Source organism: Takifugu flavidus, chromosome 13 (genome assembly GCF_003711565.1).
Source record: "Takifugu flavidus isolate HTHZ2018 chromosome 13, ASM371156v2, whole genome shotgun sequence".
Classification (NCBI taxonomy): Eukaryota; Metazoa; Chordata; class Actinopteri; order Tetraodontiformes; family Tetraodontidae; genus Takifugu; species Takifugu flavidus.
In genome coordinates this window covers 13,723,093-13,729,814 of record NC_079532.1, presented here as the reverse complement: position 1 = coordinate 13,729,814, position 6,722 = coordinate 13,723,093, and the positions used below count along the sequence as shown (strand labels likewise).

The window sequence follows — 6,722 nt, the reverse complement described above, 5'->3', positions numbered from 1 at the left end:
ACGCCACTGCCAATTGTGCCGTCGCTCCGTCGATAGCCACTTAGTCATGAATTGAAAATTAATTAGTCCGAAAGCAATCAGAAACTTAAATTAGCTCTCACTCGCCATAGCTACTCACCAAAGCGATCTAGCTGCATTCAACCTGTCCAGCGTGACCTTTGCTTTCAAAATGATTGAATTGCCCAACAAGAGAGCACACACAGGTAAAAAGGAGAGAGAATGAGTTACTGACCACAATACATGTTAATTTATTACTTTTAAGATCTTCAGAAGGAAAGGTCATTAGAGAGAAAATAATGATGATCTAAACTGATACGGAGAGTCCAAAGGACCAGGACCAGGACCAATATTCCTATATTTAGAGAGAATTGCAGTCTTTGCAGGGATTTCACCTTCCTCCTCATGGATGACAGCATGCAAACGGAGTTCGTAGTTTATGTGTTGCCAGATCAGAAGTTCCCCTCTGTCACAGGGAGCGCAGGTCCAGAATAAAGAAACCAAACCACCGGCTCAGATCCATTTGGATGTCTGTCATGGTGTCCTGTGTAAGTGGGGTGTAATGTTAGTTGTTATTATCATTGTTGTTTATTTATTTAATCACTCACTCACAGGATCATTTTGGGATTCACTATTACAACAAATGTTAAAGAAAAAATCCCAACATTTATTGATTTTTTTTTCAAAACTGACTCTCAAATTATGTTAAAGGATTTATTTAAATTTACTTGCTTTTTGCATTTAGGCAGTACAGTTTTTCCATCACAATAGTCAAACATGGTTGCATTCACTTACAATCAGAAATGTTGATTAAATATACATACAGTATACAGTAAATGCAACAATTGGCTTTGACCTGCATTCTAGACACATATTATCTAAAACACCGGTAGGAGGCAGCAGAGGTTAGAAATAAAAATACTAAAAAAGCTCTTCCTTGAAGTATATTTGCTTTGCAGTATTTAGACTCCATTTTATTGCCAATATCTCGATTACAAAGTGTCATTAAACCTGCATTTTTAAGCCCTGAGTTCTCACAGTGATGGGACTCTGTCCAGGCCCCGTCTCAGTCAAACACTTGGATGGCCTGTTGAGAGACATCTCCACAGTGTTCTACTTAGTCTCACAGCTCAGGACTTCTTACTGGAAGAGGGGAAGAAAATGGAGGAGTGTGGACTGACAGCTTCTCTCTATCATCTCAAGCCTGGGAACCCTCAGCAGGAGCAGCAAAAGAACACAAAACACACACTTGAGCAAAAACAAGGTGTCACACTGAAAAACAAAGTTCACCCCTGGACACAGCTTGTGCCAAATCTCTATTACATGGATGGATTTGACCAATTAAAACTTTTAATCCACAGGCAGATGGGAACAAACATTACCCATATCACCCAGGAGATGACAATAAATGTGGAATGAAAATGAAGACACTTGTCTCAAAGAGCCAAACATGAGCACATGCAGGTGTACAACAAAAGGAGTGGATGAGTGGGGCGCTCTTTTAATGCTGATAGGAGGTGGAGGAGAGCCTTGGACAAATCAAGGCTGTCAGACAATGAAGTTCCACTGACTGCTGTCATGGACTTTGAGCGAAAGATGGGTGGTTTTCTGAGCTGGTTGTCGGGATGAACACAAAGCCTTCGGCGCCAGTGCTTTCTATGGGAATAAGAACAAGCATCAGAAGATTGTTGGCGGAGTTCATGGTCACCCGTGCAAGGCAGGGGCTGGAAGCCACCCAAGAACCTCAGGTTTTCCAGGCACTCAATATCATCATCTTAGCCGTTCAGGTGCCATCATCAAAGTAATTGTTGACCGTTGAAGAACTAGACCGAAATATTGGAGGAATCAGAGGGAATTCTGCTAGATATGGAATCATTCAATTTGTTATGTTGGATTGCGTATGGATTTGTTGAAGGTATCTGTGGCCACACGCTCCTCCCGCAGATCAAAGGAAGATGCTTATGATCGCTTCACTTCATCCAGGAATTTGAGTTGAGGGGCCCGATTCCTCGTGTGGTTCAGGAGGAAGCGATCATGTGAGGAGGCGCATACTTTGCTGCGAAATTCACCGTGATGATCAACTCGTGACGTCTCTGAGGGAATGTCTGATGCCTTCATCATGTTTGTCAGGCAACACAGAGTCTGAGCTCAACCGTTGCAGGGAAAGATGGTGGGGGAAAAAATTAGCTGCGAACTCAAACGTTCTTCCAGTACGTGTACATTAAATTAGATTATAGACAACAGATCAATTGCTTTCTGATTTGTGTGTGTGTGTGTGTGTGTGTGTGTGTGTGTGTGTGTGTGTGTGTGTGTGTGTGTGTGTGTGTGTGTGTTGTGTGTGTGTGTGTGTGTGTGTGTGTGTGTGTGTGTGTGTGCCTGTGATGCCTCTTAGAATGGTTGTTTTCCAGGAGTAAAATTGAGAAGATTTTGTCAGATAAAAACATCAAGGAGGGGAAAAAGGCAGCTTCTGTAGCATAACCACAGAAAAAAAGAATTCTGTTCAAAGATCTTTTGATTCTCATCCGGTCTTGCTAAATTTGCTTGGTAAATTAGTGACAATGTATCAGCCTACGACTAAATTCCTTTATGAAATGAAGCAATCATAAGCATCTTCCTTTGATTTTCCTTTGATCTACATACAGACGTGTTTGCAACCTAGACAGCAACTACAAGTTCAGCAGGATGGGCCTTGGCCTCCGCAGCTCCAGGTATGGTCAACCACCTGTCTGGAGGCTGTGGAAGGAAATCAGGACCACGTGTCCACTGATGATGGCGCCCCACAAGGCTCCACAAGGCTCAGACCTCATGTCATATGCAAGGTTGTTCGTGGAGTCCACGTATCTCCACCTGTTGAAACATTGCTATATTTTTGTTAATTATCAGCACATTATTGGTGTTGACTCATCAACCTGTCCCATGTCTCTTACAGTAGAACCAGAACTCTCTTCATATGGTTCTGTCCATACATGAAAAATTGTGACAATAAAGCTTTTATTCCAAAATAGACAAGGGAGCATTTACAGTCTATTGCAGAGGAAGAGTAAAAATCAAAATTGATCATTTTGCAGCAGAGATGTTCTATTTTATGTCCCAAACAAACAACAGATGGACAAAGAGAGAGGAATTGTGTGGACACCCGCTGTGCAACCACAGAGCGATTCAACTGTGTGCGGTGTCTCCCCCTAGTGGTGGCCATATGAGGTGTAAAAACAAGAAAAATATTTATATTTTCAGTTTTAACTGTTGTTTATCAGAAGTGCTATTTGCACTAGAACCACTAGAAAGATTATCACAGTCACATGTAACTAAGAAAAAAGCTAAAATATTCTGATGTTATTATTTTGTTTTGGTTTGGAGAACTGGATTTGCCCTAAAGTTGCAGTAGACTGAACTACCTCTCCTTTTAGCGTTGATATTAAACCGATTTCACCAATGAATGAAGTGATTTCTTTAAATTACATTTCGATTGCTGCATTTATTCATAAGGGTCCACTGAACACTGCTGTCATTTATATGCATGAAGCTCTCTTCTGCTGGTTGTGTCGGCTGTTATGGACCCAGCGCTGTGCACCACCACCCTGAAGTCTCTGTCGAGCAGATGCTTTTCCCCTGTGACATTTTCCCTGCCTTTCCCTAAATCCATAAAGAGTTTTTTGTGTCGCCTTTATTTCTGGTGAATATGGCATTTTTTAGTGAGGCTGAGCTCAGACGGGTTGATCTCTGTCATCATTATTTCTGGGTAAGTGCCACACTGTCCCCATCTCTGCTGCTCCAAACCACAGAGCATCTGCGTGGGGCGCCATTTGAAAAGCAGCATGAACTGCTTTACAAAAAAAAAGCACATTTTTGTCACATTTAGTTATTATTATTGTCACAGTACATGATAATGAAAATGTTCATTTGCCCTGATATGGTGGATTTGTGTAAAATAGTGTAAATTTGCATTTTAATTGAATATTTAATTTCACCTGAGGGGTTTGAATTTAAGATTTAGGTTTAACATTTAGATTCAACATTTAGATTTAGATTGAATATTTAGATTTAACATTTAGAGTAAACATTTAATATCTAGTTTTAACATTTAGATTAAACATTTAGATTTAACATTTAGATTTACCATTTACAAATGGCACCTCATACTTCCGTACAGTCAACACTGGAGGATACTTGTGTACGATGTAGAAACAAGAGTTGGCACGGCGAGTGTGAGATTGAGGGCTTCATCAGCAGAGCAATTATCGGTGAATAAGCAGCTTCTCACACATACAAAATCATATTCGGGGAGGAAAACATCGTCAGTCCTTCACAGCAGGACACAACTGAGCAAGTTACGGTCAAATATTTTATTTCTACTGCCAATATTGTGTAAAATAGTTACTTTCCGCCAAATCCGTTTTACTAAATAATCAGTCTCCTTATGGAAGCTCATTTCTGCCCAGGCAAAACTATTTAAAACTCATTTGGTAAAAGTATATCTCTCAAAATCTATGATGAACTCTTAAATGCAACAGCAGCAAATTGATTCACAAAGGAGTTTTCAGTCGTACCTGTTAACTGAGAACTATGAAAATATGTGTATTTGCATATTTACCAGCAAAGATTATATATTATATATTTTATGGTGTCTTAATTGATTTCCACAATAATGCCAGTGAATAAATCATATTAATGTATAGAATCTAGTTCTTTTATGTAAATCCACCTGGCACCTGGTGTTGAATGGGATAGAGTCTGTACGGGATAGATAAATTTGTTAAGCACTTTGATATACTTCTAGTAGTGTTAATGTTTTATAACCTTCTGCATCCTTGATTCCATGGTTGCTCACAATGCCACTGATTCCAGATATTGTGCTTCGCTTCCTGGAGAAAATAAATAAACCACGACATAAATGAATAAATAAACATGTTAAAATAAAATACACCACCCCAGAGCAAAGGCACACCGGGTTAATGAATAGTTGATGAAAGAGAAGTGTTTAGGCGCTGGAGCCGCCCGACATGTCCCCAGGAGTTAATGGAGACCTAAACAGAGTTGAAGGTGAAATGATATCTGATTTACAAGGATCAGTAGCCAGACAACCCTCCAAATCAAAACTGAGTTAGTGTTTTACAAGCAGGTTCAATAGCTCAATAGCTAACTGCTTGTTATGAGTTCTGAGATGAGTTAGGACAGAAAATTTTTCCTTATTATGGGTATAAATGCCCTGTCCCTACCTTTACTGAGGAACGACAATAATGTATAAAGAAAATAGCTTAATTTACATGTTGCACCAACGAGCACATCAGTCCAATGGATTTGAATTGATTTGATTTGACAGTAAATTCCAATTTAATAAGACTTTATAAGAATCTTTGTGGGACAGTTTCTGAACTTTATGAGAACCATAGGTGGTCGGTTAAGAATAAGACTTACCATGCATATCTTTAAGGATTTTAACCATTGCTTCAAGCTCATTCCAATTTGTCAGTATGCTGAAGGTAACACATTTTGGTCAGGTGCTGCCTCAGACTTCACAAATCACAAGATCGGTTCCTCTTGTAGTGCAACAGAGGTCCCTCCTGTATATCCGTTAATATTCTGGCCACATTTACACACATTTACATGCTTGGAAGTTGGCAGGGGCAGTAGTGCTCTTAAAATTGATTAAAATAGTTTAAAAAAAAATATATAATCAGATTTATGCATTTATTTTTTTCATAGTCTAGCAAAAGCCATCAAAGAGACTAGGCTTGTGTTCAATTGGATCTGTCGGAACGGATCCACGAGCACTCTTCCTTCAACCTCATTTGGCTACTTATCCTGAGACTGCATGTTCAAAGGAATCAGTGATCAAATCCGATCTTGATTTTCGGCTCTCACAAACAGCTTGATCACTTCAAATTAACTGCACAAAGGCGGCTTGAGTTGCGTAACATGTTCGCTGATCTTACCTTACACGGTGTGCTGACACGCTCTTGGCCTAAATTTGAGGGAGACGGTTTCTCTTTTCCTTCGTCTTCATCCTCTTCCCCCAAAGTTTGGTCACAGGGACAACTGTGGACTAGGTGAGCCTATTAGAGTATCTCCTGACAGGTCACAGAAAGTTGGGCAGTACCAGCAGTCATTTATTAGTGGAACATAACATTTTTGGGGGTAAATTAGGGACGATAGAAGAGTAAAAGCCTCATATGTATGGAGATGGTCAGCACATAACAGTACTTCTTCATAAAGTACTTCTTAGCTTGCATTTTTTCCTATAAATGACAACCATATTCTAGTTTTGTGGTTTTTCAGTATTTGACAACTGGAAAATTGGGACAAATAACAAAAATAGCACTTTTTATTATTTCCCACTGTTGTCTAAGCCTACAGTGTGTCGTTCTTCTACCAATATTATTATTTGTTCCATGTTTACTGCACCTTTGGCATATTGGCTGCATGACGTGGGGATGAACTTACAAGTAAGAAATGAATGTTTCAGTTTACTCACAAGCAAGCAAAGTTCATAAGCAAGTGCAGAACATTCAGTCAAGGTTAAATGTCAGGCTGTTTTATGAGGCCGTACTACTTACATTCCTACGACCGAGTGGTTTTTGATTATGTAACTTTAAAATAATTTTTAAAACCCCTGTCCCAGCTACAGGAGATGAAAATCTTTGGAAATTTGTGCCAAAAGAAATCAAATCATCAGCAACATCTGAAGGGTACTGCTTTAGGGAACAGTAATCTGTACATCTGTATTT

At 39.5% G+C, this 6,722-nt stretch overlaps 1 long non-coding RNA gene across 1 annotated transcript; it reads right to left on the bottom strand.

Annotated features, from left to right (window-relative positions):
* Positions 1-858: 858 nt before the first annotated feature.
* Positions 859-6,371, bottom strand: LOC130536861 (uncharacterized). The gene is made up of 4 exons (XR_008953494.1): positions 5,931-6,371; positions 5,413-5,471; positions 4,795-4,859; positions 859-1,653 (listed from the first exon to the last, which is right to left on the bottom strand). It is a non-coding gene; the product is annotated as an uncharacterized LOC130536861 (long non-coding RNA).
* Between the last annotated feature and the right edge of the window lie 351 nt (positions 6,372-6,722).